General features: G+C 35.9%; 1 protein-coding gene and 1 long non-coding RNA gene across 3 annotated transcripts in view; one reads left to right on the top strand and one right to left on the bottom strand.

Annotated features, from left to right (window-relative positions):
- Nucleotides 1-16,075, bottom strand: part of LOC123547579 (histone-lysine N-methyltransferase NSD2-like) — a 74,142-nt gene that overhangs the window by 50,129 nt on the left and 7,938 nt on the right. The gene's annotated exons all lie outside the window — the stretch shown is intronic.
- On the top strand, nt 12,989-15,636 carry LOC123546416 (uncharacterized). The gene is made up of 2 exons (XR_006685490.2): nt 12,989-14,158; nt 14,747-15,636. It is a non-coding gene; the product is annotated as an uncharacterized LOC123546416 (long non-coding RNA).

The raw sequence follows: 16,075 nt of genomic DNA, 5'->3' as shown, positions 1-16,075 counted from the left end.
TTTTCCTTTACAAGTATATGTAGAACTATGGACCCCAGAGAAGGGCCTATTTTTACCCCAGGGTAATAATTTGAACAATCTTGGTAGAGGACCATAAGGCAATGCTACATACAAAACATCAAAGGCCTAGGTCTTGTGGTTTCAGACAAGAAGATTTTTAAAGTTTTTTCCTATACAAGTCTATAATTATAAACCATGTGACTCGGGCCTGGGCGATCAATTTTTGACCCTAGAGGATAAACTGGACAAACTTGGTAAAGGACAAATAGATGATGCTACATAACAAATATCAAAGCCCTAGGCCCTGCGGTTTTGGACAGAAGGATTTTCAAAGTTTTTCCCTATACAAGTCTATATTAACCATGTGACCCCTGGGGTGGGGCCATATTTGACCCTAGGGGATACTTTGAACAAACTTGGTAGAGGACTATTTGATGATGCTACATACCAAATATCAAAGCCCTAGGCCCTGTGGTTTTGGACAAAAAGATTTTCAAAGCTTTTCCCTATATAAGTCTATATAAACCATGTGACCCCCAGGGCGGGGCCATATTTAACCTAGGGGGATAATTTTAACAATCTTAGAGGACCACTAGATGATGTTACATACAAAATATCAAAGCCCTAAGCCCTGTGGTTATGGGCAAGAAGATTTTCAAAGTTTTTCCTATATGTCTATGTAAACCATATGACCCCCAGGGCAGGGCCAAATTTGACCCTAGGGGATAATTTGAACTAACTTGGTAGAGGACTATTAGATGATGCCACATACCAAATATCAAAGCTCTAGCTACTGTGGTTTTGGACAAGAAGATTTTTAATGTTTTTCCTTTCGGTTGCCATGGCAACCAGCGTTCTGCATGGATTTAAATTCTTTGGGCAATTTTGATAGGGGCGCACCCAAGGATCATTTCTGCTAAGCTAAGTGTAAAACTGCCCAGTGGTTTAGATTTATGAAATTTACAATATAGCCATATAGGGAAAATAAGCCCCGCCCCCTGGCGACCATGTTTTTTACTGAAACAGAATGGCAATTTTGGTAAAGGGTCACCTAGAGATTATTTCTACAAAATATTTTTGAAATCCAGCTTACAGTTTCTGACAAGAAGATTTTCAAAGTTTTTCCTTTTGGTTGCCATGGCAACCAGAATTCTGCATGGAATTAAATTCTTTGGGCAATTTTGAAAGGGGGCCACCCAAGGATCATTCCTGTGAAGTTTGGTGTAAATCTGCCCAATGGTTCTGAAGAAGAAGATTTTTTTACAAATTGTTGACACACGACGCACAACGGACATCGAGCGGTCACAAGAGCTCAGCTCAGGTGAGCTAAAAACTATTAATCTCGTTACCAGTTTGAACTGTGCCTGCTTCAACCTTGAACAGTCTTCTACTTTTTTACTTATGCTCTAAGCAAGTTTGTGTATTTTATTGTAAAGATGCACCAGTCCATTTCAGTAGAGTTAAAGCTGTTACAGCACACATCGTGCATCTCTTTTTTTATCTGATTACTATATGAATATTTCAGTATTTTCGCACAAATTTACATGCAATTTAATGTAAATTATGTATCTCAGTTTCCTGATTGTGAAGTTAACTTTCATATTCTGCAAGCTTTGAAATTTAGAAACTCATTGTCAATTTCATTTGGATATTAATAAATACAGCTGAAATTTTGAAAACAAGAGGGCCATGATGGCCCTATATCGCTCACCGGAGTTTAATTGCTTTCTTGAAAAAAATTCTTTGTTAAAGCTAAACAAGTAACCCCGGAGGTCATGATTTGAACAAATTTTGTAGAAGTCTACTAGGCAATGCTACATGTCAAATATCTAAGATCTAGGCCTTCTGGTTTATTTTTAGAAATTTTTTGAAGATTTTCCTATGTAAAATAAAGTGACCCCTGGGGCGGTGTCAATTTTGACCCCGGGGTCATGATTTGAATAAATTTTGTAGAGGTCCACTAGGCAATGCTACATGTAAAATATCTAAGCTCTAGGCCTTCTGGTTTATTTTTAGAAATTTTTTGAAGATTTTCCTATGTAAAATCAAGTGACCCCCGGGTTCATGATTTGAACAAATTTTGTAGAAGTCCACTAGGCAATGCTACATGTAAAATATCTAAGCTCTAGGCCTTCTGGTTTATTTTTAGAAATTTTTTGAAGATTTTCCTATGTAAAATAAAGTGACCCCTGGGGCGAGGTCAATTTTGACCCCGGGGTCATGATTTGAACAATTTTAGTAGAGGTCCACTAAGCAATGCTACAATTCAAATATCTAAGATCTAGGGTTTCTGGTTTTTGAGAAGAGATCTTTTAAAGATTTTCCTATGTAAAATCAAGTGATCCCTGGGGCGGGGTCAATTTTGACCCCGGGGTCACGATTTGAACAAACTTGGTAGAGGTCCACTAGGCAATGCTTCACACCAAATATCATAGCTCTAGGCTTCTGGTTTTTGAGAAAAAGATATTTAAAGTTTTTCCTTTTGGTTGCCATGGCAACCAGAGTTCTGCATGGAATTCAATTCTTTGAACACTTTTGAAAGGGGGCCACCCAAGGATCATTCCTGTGAAGTTTGGTGATATTCTGCCCAGTGGTTTTCAAGAATTTTTTTTAGAAATTGTTGACGCACGACGCACTACAGACATCAAGCGGTCACAATAGCTCACCTTGTCACTTCATGACAGGCGAGCTAAAAAAAACTAGAGCTATCACTAAAGGTGATGAATGTACCCCCCGCATGCACTGACACAGTACATTGCAATCTGACGCACACAAGATTGCATAATTATGTGGACTGTATGTATATAGACTGTATGTATACAGTATAGTAACAAAAAACAAAGTCCCATAACTATGCGGAATATTTATCTAAAAGAATGTAACATGCACCATGCACAACTAGGGTTGGTACTGATCACTTGTGTGAAGTTTCATTAAATTGTGTGCAAGGGTTTGGTAGATTAGGCATGCACAAGATTGCATATGCAGACTGTATGTACATAGTATGTTAACAAGAAACAAAGTCCCATAACTCTGCATTTTTTGTCGCTGAAAGAACCTAACATGCCCCACGCACAACTACTGTTGTTACTGATCACTTGTGTGAAGTTTCATTAAATTGTGTCAAGGGGATGAGGAGAGATGGTGCGCACAAGATTGTGTCTATGTATATACACGGTTCATACAGAATATCAGAGACAAAATTCAAGTCAGGGCTCGACACTAACGCTGGTCCGAGACCAGTGCTTTTCAGGGAGGACCACTAACTTCTCGAACCTGTGTGGTCCGATGGACCACCGAAAATTATAAGCAAGTCATTTTTAAAATAAATTAATAAACATTGAATTGTTCACGGTACTGCAGTTTAAAAATAGAATTTGGTTTTCCCCGTGTATATTTTCTTGAAATTTGGAATGCCCGGATGTAACGCTGGTACTAAAACCCGGGAACGGAACACGATAACTTATCTATCTGCTTACGAACTATTGAGGTATCAGTACAGTATCCAGCGTTCGGTAGAGCCGAGGTTCCAGATTTTGGCCCGCGAAAATCGAGAACAAGAGGACCATGATGGTCCTGAATCGCTCACCTATCCCCACATGACCCAGTGTTGAACCGAGTATGACGTCGTTATTTCTATTATTTGACAAAGTGACCTAGTTTTTGAGCATATGTGACCTAGATATCATCAAGATAAAAAATTCTGACCAATTTTCATGAAGATCCATTGAAAAAATAAATTGACCTCTAGAGAGGTCACAAGGTTTTTCTATTATTTGACCTAATGACCTAGTTTTTCAAGGCACGTGACCCACTTTTAAACTTGACCTAGATATCATCAATGTGAACATTCTCACTAATTTTCATGAAGATCTCGTGAAAAATATGGCCTCTAGAGAGGTCACAAGGTTTTTCTATTTTTCGACCTACTGACCTAGTTTTTGACCACACATGTCCCAGTTATGAACTTGACCTAGATATCATCAAGCTGAACATTCGCACCAACTTTCATGAAGATCCAGTGAGAAATATGGCCTCTAGAGACATCACAAGAATTTTCTATTTTTAGACCTACTGACCTAGTTTTTGGCCGCACGTGACCCAGTTTTGAATTTGACCTAGATATCATCAAGATGAACATTCTGACCAATCTTCATCAAGATCTCTTGAAAAATATGGCCTCTAGAGAGGTCACAAGGTTTTTCTATTTTTAGATCTACTGACCTTGTTATTGACCGCACGTGACCAAGTTTCGAACCTGACCTAGGTATCATCAAGGTGAACATTCTGACCAATTTTCATAAAGATCATATGAAAAATATGGCCTCTAGAGAGGTCACAAAGTTTTTCTATTTTCAGACCTACTGACCTAGTTTTTGACCGCACGTGACCCAGTTTCAAACTAGACCTAGATATCATCAAGGTGAACATTCTGACCAATTTTAATGAAGATCCATTGAGAAATATGGCCTCTAGAGAGGTCACAAGGTTTTTCTATTTTTAGACCTACTGACCTAGTTTTTGACCCCACGTGACCCAGTTTCGAAACTGACCTAGATATCATCAAGGTAAACATTCTGACCAATTTTCATGAAGATCTCATGAAAAATATGGCCTCTAGAGAGGTCACAATGTTTTTCTATTTTTAGATCTACTGACCTAGTTTTTGACCCCACGTGACCCAGTTTCAAACTTGACCTAGATATCATCAAGGTGAACATTCTGACCAATTTTCATGAAGATCCATTGAGAAATATGGCCTCTAGAGAGGTCACAAGGTTTTTCTATTTTTAGACCTACTGACCTAGTTTTTGACCCCACGTGACCAAGTTTCGAACTTGACCTAGATATCATCAAGTTGAACATTCTGACCAATTTTCATCAAGATCTTATGAAAAATATGGCCCCTAGAGAGGTCACAAGGTTTTTCTATTTTTAGATCTACTGACCTAGTTTTTGACCCCACGTGATCCAGTTTTGAATTTGACCTAGATATCATCAAGATGAACATTCTGACCAATCTTCATCAAGATCTCTTGAAAAATATGGCCTCTAGAGAGGTCACAAGGTTTTTCTATTTTTAGATCTACTGACCTTGTTATTGACCGCACGTGACCAAGTTTCGAACCTGACCTAGGTATCATCAAGGTGAACATTCTGACCAATTTTCATAAAGATCATATGAAAAATATGGCCTCTAGAGAGGTCACAAAGTTTTTCTATTTTCAGACCTACTGACCTAGTTTTTGACCGCACGTGACCCAGTTTCAAACTAGACCTAGATATCATCAAGGTGAACATTCTGACCAATTTTAATGAAGATCCATTGAGAAATATGGCCTCTAGAGAGGTCACAAGGTTTTTCTATTTTTAGACCTACTGACCTAGTTTTTGACCCCACGTGACCCAGTTTCGAAACTGACCTAGATATCATCAAGGTAAACATTCTGACCAATTTTCATGAAGATCTCATGAAAAATATGGCCTCTAGAGAGGTCACAATGTTTTTCTATTTTTAGATCTACTGACCTAGTTTTTGACCCCACGTGACCCAGTTTCGAACTTGACCTAGATATCATCAAGGTGAACATTCTGACCAATTTTCATGAAGATCCATTGAGAAATATGGCCTCTAGAGAGGTCACAAGGTTTTTCTATTTTTAGACCTACTGACCTAGTTTTTGACCCCACGTGACCAAGTTTCGAACTTGACCTAGATATCATCAAGTTGAACATTCTGACCAATTTTCATGAAGATCTTATGAAAAATAGGGCCCCCTAGAGAGGTCACAAGGTTTTTCTATTTTTAGATCTACTGACCTAGTTTTTGACCCCACGTGATCCAGTTTCGAACTTGACCTAGATATCATCAAGGTGAACGTTCTGACCAATTTTCATGAAGATCCATTAAGAAATATGGCCTCTAGAGAGGTCACAAGGTTTTTCTATTTTTAGACCTACTGACCTAGTTTTTGACCCCACGTGATCCAGTTTCGAACTTGACCTAGATATCATCAAGGTGAACATTCTGACAAATTTTCATGAAGATCTCTTGAAAAATATGGCCTCTAGAGAGGTCACAAGGTTTTTCTATTTTTAGATCTACTGACCTAGTTTTTGATCGCACGTGACCCAGTTTCGAACTTGACCTAGATATCATCAAGATGAACATTCTGACCAACTTTCATAAAGATCCCGTGAAAAATGTGACCTCTAGAGTGGTCACAAGCAAAAGTTTACGCACGCACGCACGCACGCACGCACGCACGCACTGACGCACGGACGACGGACGCCACGCGATCACAAAAGCTCACCTTGTCACTTTGTGACAGGTGAGCTAAAAACTCGTATCTGACTCGCACAGAAAATGCCCCATGCGTCGGCGTGACCCGCGGAAATTTTCTTTGATTCGTCTCGAGTTCGAAAGTTCTGCCCCTGTGGCAATCAAAATCCCAGTGAATTTAAATATTGTTTGCCGCCATAAGCGGAAGTATGGCAGTAGGCAGAGCGTCGTATATTAATTAGCTACTGACATATGTCAATTACGCCACGCGCCGACTGACACGTTGTCATCTCGCGGTTTGTTTTTAGTGCCCGTCATTATCAAGTGTTTATTGATCAAAAAGTTAAAAGTTAATTGATAAACAATGCAAAAAGCAGCCTATTATCGTGTTTGTACAACTTGTTAATTAGCAGTATACAGCTTCTGCTGTATTGTTGTCTTGCCGATTATTACTGAACAACAAATTGGATAACGAATTTCATTTATTTTATGTGCTTGACACGTTTATATAAGCCGATCGGCCGTTACGATCTATAGCATTTTATTAAATTTATTATCATTACCGAGGCTTTGTTTGGGCAAAAACAAATAAAAATGCTTTTAATAAGCAGAAATTATAAGTATTCAATAGGTATAAAGAAAAAAAAGAAATTTATGACACGTATTTTATCAAGAATTTAATGTTACTTTTGTTTTCCATATTTGTCACCCGTTTTCACGGCCGTGATTTTCGGACATTTTTAACGAGATTTTCTAGTGCAATCTTAATGAAAGGTCAATAAAAAGTCTGTATTTAAGAAAAAATGACAACTGTTGCAAAAAAAAGTACTTATTTTGAAGCATTTTTCGAGAAGAGGCACCAAACCCCACCCACTTAAAATATGAATTGCTGAAAAAATCATCTTTATTGACATACTTTATTTTAAATTTGATTTTCAAAATTATTTTTAATAATTAAATGGCAGATGTTTATCAAAATAATAATATAAAAATCACATGTTTTGCAGTGTTTGTAAAAAGTACTCCATGAAGGAAGTCTTCAAGAGGGGGTCTCATATGTTACTGGTTGCGTTAACTTAAAAAAAAAACCATCCACATCTAGGTAGGACCACCTGAAATTCTGTCGGACCATCAGTTTGCAAAAGCTGCTGGTCCTTTGGACCACCACTGGAAAAAAGTTAGTGTCTAGCCCTGCAAGTACTTTTCAAGGACTTTTTACACTTTTTCAAGCACTATTTTTTTCAAAACCACGACCTAATCTGAACAACTTTTATTATGTAATGCAAAAATAAAACAACCATCACTTGTCACACCTTTGAAAATGACGTAATTCGATTATTAGATTGATGTGATTCACTATTTTGCTGAAGTTTATCGCTTTTCTTGTGATTTTTTAGCGCACTCCTACTAATGATACCTCAAAATTTTGTCACACGACGTACAAATACACTTCGTTCTGTCTGCTCTATAGGGCTTCAGCCACTGTTTATATTCGTCTTTTGTCTCCCGCTTACTTGAGTAAACATGACATTGTTTATTTTTCTTACTCATTTTAATTCACTGGAAACACTCGCAAATAGCTAAAAATTGCGAGTTATTATTCTCCGTACTTTTTTAAACGGAAATGGAAACATGCAAACGGTGATATAGTAGAAATAGCACTCTGTAAATATCGATAAAGTGTGGCCGTAGACCACTATAATAGCATACGGGTGACCCAATCCTGCAATTTCACGTATTTATTTTCATTTTCTCCGATTTATTTTAAGCCTTAAATTCTTTTTGCAAAGCAAAGTTACGGAAAGAATATTTTCAAGGAGTGAAAGGTCAAATTCAAGGAGTTTTTTTCCAAAATTCAAGTACTTTTCCAGGTTTTTTAGGGTTTTTGTCATTTTGTAACCACACATGCAGATGATGATTATAAAGAAATATTTTTAATTTCAAGTCATTATCTTTTAAAGTACAAAGATATGTCTATAAACGAAGCTTTCGAAAAAATTTAACATGAAAATAATTCCAAGTATATTAACTTTGTGACCTTGACCTTGGGTATAATGGGCCCAGCCCCTGCACATACTTTGTTTGTATGCTGGACAATGTTTATGTGAAGTTACAGTAAGATATAAGCAATAGCAACAAAGATGTGACAGAACAAGAGCTGTCTCCATAGGATGACACATGCCCCCGATGGCACTCTGAATGAATAGTTATGGCCGATGTTAGAGTTTAGGACCTTTGACCTACGGACCTGGGTCTTGCGCGCGACACATTGTCTTACTGTGCCACACACTCATGCGTAGTTATTTTAAAATCCATGCATGAATGACAAAGATATGGACCGGACACGCCCATCATTGCACTATCACGTCCTCTTACTGTGGTACACATTCATGCCCAATAATTTTAAAATCCATGCATGAATGACAAAGATATGGACCGGACACGCCCATCAATGCACTATCATGAAATATGACTTTTAATGTCTAAGTGTGACCTTGACCTTTGAGCTACAGACCTGGGTCTTGCGCGCGACATGTCGTCTTACTGTGCCACACATTTATGCGAAATTACTTGAAAATCCATCCATGGATGACAAAGATATGGACCGGACACGCCCATCAATGCACTATCGTGAAAAATGACCTTTAACGTCTAAGTGTGACCTTGACCTTTGAGCTACAGACCTGGGTCTTGCGCGCGACACGTCGTCTTACTGTGGTACACATTCATGCCAAGTTATTTGAAAATCCATCCGTGGATGACAAAGATATGGACCGGACACGAAAATTGCGGACAGACCGACAGACGGTTCAAAAACCATATGCCTCCCTTCGGGGGCATAAAAACAAAGGTTGCTGAAAAACTTTAACCTTAAAAATGTGACTTGACCTTATGTATAATGGGCCCAGCCCATGCACATACTTTGTAAGATATATGCAACAGTAACAAAGATATGACAGAAAAACAAAGGTTACCGAAAAAATTTAACCAAGAAAGGTCACGCCAACACCAACGCCGGGGTGAGTAGAACAGCCCCCCTATTCTCCGAATAGTGGAGCTAAAAATTTGTGGTTTGTAGCCAATGTCAAAGTTGACCTTGTCCTATATCTGATGATGTTATATTTGTGTATCAAAAATTATTTAAATCTATCAACCCTTCCATATGTCTGGTAAACCGAGTTTGGCAATTTTTAAGTTGGAAAAAGCAATGTAGAGTTATAGTTCTTGCTGTGCAGAGTCAGCTTTTAATGGTGAATAACTGCTCCAAGTTTTAAAGCAATAGCTTTGACTGTTAAGGAGAAAAGTTAACCTAAACGCAAAACTTAACCAAGAAATCTGATATTTTGTAAGTCTGAAAGGGCCCATAAGTCTTGCAACAAGAGCTGTCTGATGACAGCGCGCTCGACTATTCGAAGAATTGATTGAAGAATGGGGTCAAAATATTTCCACGGATATTCAGACAAAAGAAATAAATAGATTAGACAAACAATGTTCCTGTATTACTTTGATTTCGATAAGTCTTGCACTAAATGGCAATATATGAGCCAATTTCAAAGTCCAAAAAGGGCCATAATTCAGCCAAAATAGTTATGTACTCTTGCCTACAGACGGAAATCATAATGATAAACAAGTGTTCAAAGTTTAAAAGCCATATGTCAAATAGTTTTGACAAAACATGGACTTGTATGAAAACAGAACCAATTTCAAAGTCCAAAAAAGGGCCATAATTCAGCCAAAATAGATGACAGAGTTATGTTCTCTTTCCTACAGATAGAGACTATTATACTAAACAAGTGATAAAAGTTTAAAAGCCATAATTATGTCAAACACTTTACAAAAAATATGAACTGATACGAAAAACTTAACCAAGATTTCTAAGTCAAAAGGGGCCATAATTCAGCCAAAATCTTTGATGGAGTTATGTACTCTTGCCTATAACTGGACATGGTGATGGTAAACAGGTGTTGAAAGTTTCAAAGCTTTATCTCAAAAGACTTTGTCAAAATATGAACTGGTACGAAATATTAACCCAGATTTCTAAGTCAAAAAGGGCCATAATTCAGCCAAAATCCTTGATGGAGTTATGTGCTCTTGCCTATAACTGGACATGGTGATGGTTAACAAGTGTTGAAAGTTTCAAAGCTTTATCTCAAAAGACTTTGTCTAAATATGAACTGGTACGAAAAACTTAACCAAGATTTCTAAGTCGAAAGGGGCCATAATTCAGCCAAAATTCCTGATGGAGTTACATACTCTTGCCTATAGCTGGCCATGGTGATGGTAAACAAGTGTTGAAAGTTTCAAAGCTTTATCTTAAAAGACTTTGTCTAAATATGAACTGGTACGAAAAACGTAACCAAGATTTCTAAGTCGAAAGGGGCCATAATTCAGCCAAAATCCCTGATGGAGTTATGTACTCTTGCCTATAACTGGCCATGGTGATGGTAAACAAGTGTTGAAAGTTTCAAAGCTTTATCTTAAAAGACTTTGTCAAAATATGAACTGGTACGAAAAACTTAACCATGATGTCTAAGTCAAAAGGGGCCATAATTCAGCCAAAATCTTGATGGAGTTATGTGCTCTTGCCTATAACTGGCCATGATGATGGTAAACAAGTGTTGAAAGTTTCAAAGCTTTATCTCAAAAGACTTTGTCAAAATGTGGACTGGTACGAAAAACTTAACCAAGGTGTGACGCCGACGCCGTGGTGAGTAGGATAGCTCTACTTATTCTTCGAATAGTCGAGCTAAAAAGCAGGATGGAGTTATGTTTCTTGCTGAACAGAGTCAGCTTTTAACGGTGTACAAATATTGCAAGTTTTAAAGCAATAGCTTTGATAGTTTAGGAGAAAAGCTGACGTAAACACAAAACTTAACCAAGAAATCTGATTTTCTAAGTCCAAAAGGGGTCATAATTCTTGCAAAAAGCAGGACAGAGTTATGTTTCTTGCTGTACTGTGTCAGCTTTTGATGTTGAACAAAAGTTGCAAGTTTCAAAGCAATAGCTTTGATAGTTAAATTAGGAGAAAAATTGACCTAAACATAAAACTTAACCAAGAAATCTGATATTTTCTAGGTCCAAAAGGGGCCATAATTCTTGCAAAAAGCAGGATGGAGCTATGATTCTTGCTGTACAGAGTCAGCTATTGATATTGAACAAGTGTTGCAAGTTTTAAAACAATACCTTTGATAGTTTAAGAGAAAAGCTGACCTAAACATAAAACTTAACCAGGCAACACCGACGCCGATCAAGTGACAACAATAACTCATAATGTTTTCCCCCAAAAATCAGATGTGTTAAAAATTGGTGGTTTGTAGCAAAAGTCAAACTTCACCTGTATTTTATGATGTTACACCTGCGTACCAAAAATTATTTAAATCTGTCAAGCCTTTTATGAGTTATTGTCCAGAAACCATGAAAACCAACAGACCGACAACCTCACTCCTATATACCCACCAAACTTTGTGGGTGTATAATTAATTATTCATATCTGTCATTATTTCATACTTTAAATGTGCCACATCATAAACACTGATCTTTTTTAACAATCAGTGTTGATAATTCTGTAAAAAGAAGGCAGTTCAAAACAATATGTAACAAACAGGTCAAGCGACTAAAGATTCATTTTCCTGTCCTAAGTGTTGATATAACATAGTGACTACAGGTTCAAGCCCCTGACCTTAACCACTCCGCCACCAACCCCTATGACAGTACCTGTTAAAAGCCATATAATTATATTTGTCAACTGAGACATGATTAATTATTCAGACAGCTTTCAGCTGACATAAATTGTTAATCAGCATACTCGCCTCCTTGTACATGTACATATGATCAATATTAACTAAAACCCAAGTAAAATCTTACCAGGGTCATCGTTTCATGTTTTTTGGTTTAGCACAGTTTTTAAACAGATAGTTATCTTTAAGTATTTCAGTTATGTAATGACTGGCAGTTATATCAACCTACGTTCCTGGATTCTGAACCAGCACTAACTGTAAACTTACCCCAATGAAAATCATATTTTATTTCTAGAGTACTAAACTGTATTTTTTCTTTTGACATTCTAAATGTAATCTTAATTGATATCAATTGTAATTTTATTACATCACTAAAGTAATTGTAAGATAAACTTGAGATTTTAAAAAACAAATGTCTTCTCATAACACTAAATTTAACACACTGTAAAGCGTATTTCAAAACACTAAAAGCAGATGTTCATTTAGATGTTATGCATCATTACATCGCAATGATAGTTAGAAAAGCACTACTTTCAACGTTGCCCATGTTCTTATATAGTTACAGTCATAAAAGGAGGTAATCATAAACAATGGATTCAATAATTATATTCTACTACAGCTCGTTTAAATGGGTCAGCCGTGTTGAAGTACTTATAAAATAGACTTGCCCGGTTTATAGGTTGGTCAGGGCTACAGATATGTATTGTATTTTGCCATCGGAACATTTATATGAAATGCTTCTTCCCCTTCCGTTTGGATCCGTCCATGTTTACAAAACACGTTTGTTTATTTTATGGACTGTACAATAATCAATATTGGCTAATATTTGAGAAAACAATCATCGAAACAGGATTAAACAAGAAATATACATATTTTTTTGTTCATGGTAAAAACTGTGGGAGACTCATCATGAACAATGGCATTATGAGCCTTTAAATAGAAAGGTGAAATGATATGCAATATTCAGCCATAGCACAAACACTTGTACTTGGAGATAGACAAAAATTTAAGTTAAACAATACCATGTTTGCAAAACAAGTTTTTTTTTTTTTGAAAACTGGTAATGGGGTGGTAAGACGTTTGTGGGAAATGATGACATATGATACTAAGAGACAATTTCAAACAAGAAGATTTTTTTTAAGTTTCCACTACATACATGTAGGGGAAAGTGACCACACATCCTGGCGGCCATGTTTTTGGACAAAACAATAATTTGTCTTAGAAAAGAGTCACCCAAGAAACATTTGGGTAAATTCATTTTAAAATCTGGCCAGCAGTTTCTGACAATGAGATGTTTAAAGTTTCTACTAATATAAATATTGGGAAAAATGACTACGTCCCTTGGTGGCCATGTTTTTGATGAATCAAAATACTTTAATCTTGGTAGAGGTTCACAATATAGCAACCCCAGCTTATCACTGATAAGCCTCCAGATTAACTGGAAAACTGCAGAAATCTGACCCCAGTCGTAAACTTTTTCATGTAAAATCATCAAATGATAATCAATCAAAACAAGATATACATGTTTAAAAAGCTAATAAAATTATCTACAATTTGCATATTTTATTTGTTATTTTATTGCCATATTATCGGATTTATGATCTTGTTATCCAACAGATCACGGTAATTTACACCCGATCTCAGATAAACAGTAAACATGCAGCGTTCGCGTGACACCATGTGTCTTTGTTTCAATATGCGACTGGTTTAATAGCTATGAATATTAATGAGTTTAATATATCCAATCAGAAAAAAGGTTTATGAATACATTACAACTTGATGCATATTCGTACGATACTTAAAAGGAAAGATATAGTCCCCCAAAGTTGACCGTTTTTTTCTCAGAAAATACGAATTTTTCAGACATGCACCATGCACCAATGCAAAATATACATTCTGAAGTTTAATTTGGTACCAAAATCATTTTTCGGAAACGCCATTTACCCGGTCGCATTTATTTCTGAAAATTGCAATTTTCGGAAAATCCAAAGGTCACGCACGTTTCAGGCCGACCGCCATTTTGAAATTTATGATAACACAACACCGATACAAAATATCGTTAAAAATCAATAAATCTGTTCATTAAAAAAACAGGAAAACGATTAAAAATGAAATGAATGTTAAATCATAACATTTGGTAAGTATTTTAATTTATTTATTATCATTCAGAAGAACTTTAGCGAGAAGTTTACAAATCTTTAACGGAGGGTACGAAAGGTCGAAATTACAGCGTCGGGTATCGCAAAAAAACGAGTTTTTTTTTTTATTTAAACACAACAATTTGACTTTAATTCAAATTATTATTTTATATATCATGTAACAATATATCATTTGTCCGTTTGTATGCAAGTTTAATTGCAAAACTGCCCATTTTTGTCCGAAAAAAATTGACCGTTTCGTCCCTCGCAGATTCGCACTAAGAGGATTGCTTTATTGATTTGAAGTTAATGAAGTAAATGATAGTTCGATAGTAATTTTTGTATGCAATTTTGATTAAAAATTGTTTACTTATTCATAGTTTAATGTGTAAAAACTTGTATAAAAAAACCGAGTAGTCAAAATTATTAACTAAAACTAGTAAAAGGAAGGAGCTCGACAATTTGAAACCAAGATTTTGAAGTTGGGTGTTTGTGCTATGAATAATAATAAAAAATAATTAGATAAACATATTTTTTATGTATCATGCAGTTCATTTTTTAAAGCATGACACTTTATTCTTTTTCAGGTCAGCTATGACAGAGATATACCTAGGCCCATTTTGTGATTGTGATGCACACAGTACTATCACAAAGTTATAGACTGGACGTATCAAGAAAACAATCAAACCATTATTAAACAGCATTATGATTGAAATAAACCATTTTGTCAAGACACCGGGGTTCAAATAAAGTGATTTGTTTAATGTCTTTGTGCATTCAAATCAGTGTCAATAAGACTGACAACTGGTACCCTGGCTTTGGAGAAAGTTGTGAATGATTCTACAGCGGTTGTCAAGTTCATGACTCACTGTTGTAAGCTGGCCACTGAGAGAAGATAAGCAAGTTATAAACATTTAGTTCGTGATTGGCCAGAAATTGGTGCCAGACTGTATAAATGCGGTTAGATGATGCCATCATGGTGAACATAAGCACTTACATACGGTATTCAGCCAGTTCAGCAGTGACTTTTTCCGTTAACGTTAACCACACTACCAGTAGAAGTTGAATTCAAAACTGACATTTTTCATTTCACTTTTAATTAGTTCAATGACACTCTTGGGTCTAGTAAATATGTATCATAGTTTTTATGAGCAACTTGAAATGAATAATTGCAGGTGGAAATAATTCTTTATCAAGAGTAAAACTATTTAAATTAATGGTAGATAATTTTAGCAAGTCGTAGCAGTCTAATAGTGAAAAAATATTCAACAGAAAAATATGAAATCAATATTATTTGAAAATATTATATTTTATTTATAAACTTGTTCTATGTATAATAAATGTATCTACACTGTCTTGTTCTGTAGTAATATTTAAATAAATCTGTTAAAGTGATCATGAAAATGTATGTGTAAGTGACAACTGAAATTATTTGAAAATAATGTAAAAACTTGAAAAATAAATTGCATCAACCTGACTAACTTATTCATGATTTAGATCATCTTATAGTGGTGTTTTAAATCAGTCATTAACATGTCCATAGAGAGCATAGACTGACCTGACAATATTCCAAATTTCATGAAGATATCTCAAATAATAAAAAAGTTATGGCAATATTACTTTGACAAGTCGGCTGAAAAAAAAATTTCGGTTCCGTCAACTTGACGCGTTTCAATAATAATTATATAGCAAAATATTTCCGGATTTCGGTCGATTTAACCAAACTTAAAAATGTCATAACTTTTTTGATTTTTGAGATATTGAAAAAAGGGAAACAGTTCTGGAAAGCTTTCAAAGAGATCTTTAAAACTATGTAAAGAAATCTGCAATGTTTGTAACTTTGAAAATTAGCTGGGGTTGCTACACAATAGGACCATTTGTGTTAAATCATTCTAAAATTGGGTAAGCAGTTTCAT

The sequence above is a fragment of the Mercenaria mercenaria genome, chromosome 9 (genome assembly GCF_021730395.1).
Source record: "Mercenaria mercenaria strain notata chromosome 9, MADL_Memer_1, whole genome shotgun sequence".
Classification (NCBI taxonomy): Eukaryota; Metazoa; Mollusca; class Bivalvia; order Venerida; family Veneridae; genus Mercenaria; species Mercenaria mercenaria.
This window is presented reverse-complemented; position numbering and strand designations above follow the sequence as displayed.